A 793-nucleotide genomic window follows, 5' to 3' on the forward strand; every position below is an offset into this window, starting at 1 on the left:
TTTTTGCGCATTGCCAGGGCAGCAACACCGGCCCCTAAAAAAAGAAGAGAACGTGAGAGCAGGCACAAAAGGTCTCTGCCTTGACTGATGTGAAGCGACCGACCCGCGAGCAGAGACTTTTCTCCTTGGCAGTCAACAACCTGCAGCAGGAAAGGCGGGCGGGGGAGGAAACCCCGAGGAGGCGCTCCTGGCCGCCTCTTTGCTGAGAAAGCAGAAGCAGCATCCAGCGGAGCCACGAGCGCAGCGTCACTGAGCTCGTGCAGGTGCAAGGGCGCTCAGGCAGGCGCAGAGGCCGGGAGCCGCTCCTGCCGCCAAGGCGCCAGCGCTGCGGGACACTGCGCCGCGCGAGTCCCCGGGGCCGGTCCCGCACCGGGAGGAGCCGGCAGTCGCGTGCTACCCGGCGCGGTGCCTCCGACACCTGCCACGCGCACCGGGGGCGACAGAAGGAACCCAGAGAGCTCCGCCTGTTGTCCCATTCTCTAAAGGCAGCTTGTGACAGAGCCGGGAGAAAGCGAGCATTTTCAATTCTCCGCCGGACTGCGATTTTTCTTCTCACAATTTGGTAGAGCCCAAGTAGAGGTCAGAGGGGCAAGCGAGAATCTCAAAAAGGGGCCGAGAGCTGTGAACGTGGTCACTCCCTCCTGTCGCTGTAAAATATCCTTGACATTTTTCACATTTTGAAGCAGCTGCAGCTAGTGTCGTCGGAAAAGGAGGTGGGGAAAAAGAGGGGGCGGGGAGAGCGAGGAGACATCCAAGAGCCAAGAGCAGCGCCTCCTCGCCTGCCAATCCTGGC

The sequence above is a fragment of the Pteropus alecto genome, unplaced genomic scaffold, assembly GCF_000325575.1.
Source record: "Pteropus alecto unplaced genomic scaffold, ASM32557v1 scaffold25, whole genome shotgun sequence".
NCBI classification, from domain to species: domain Eukaryota; kingdom Metazoa; phylum Chordata; class Mammalia; order Chiroptera; family Pteropodidae; genus Pteropus; species Pteropus alecto.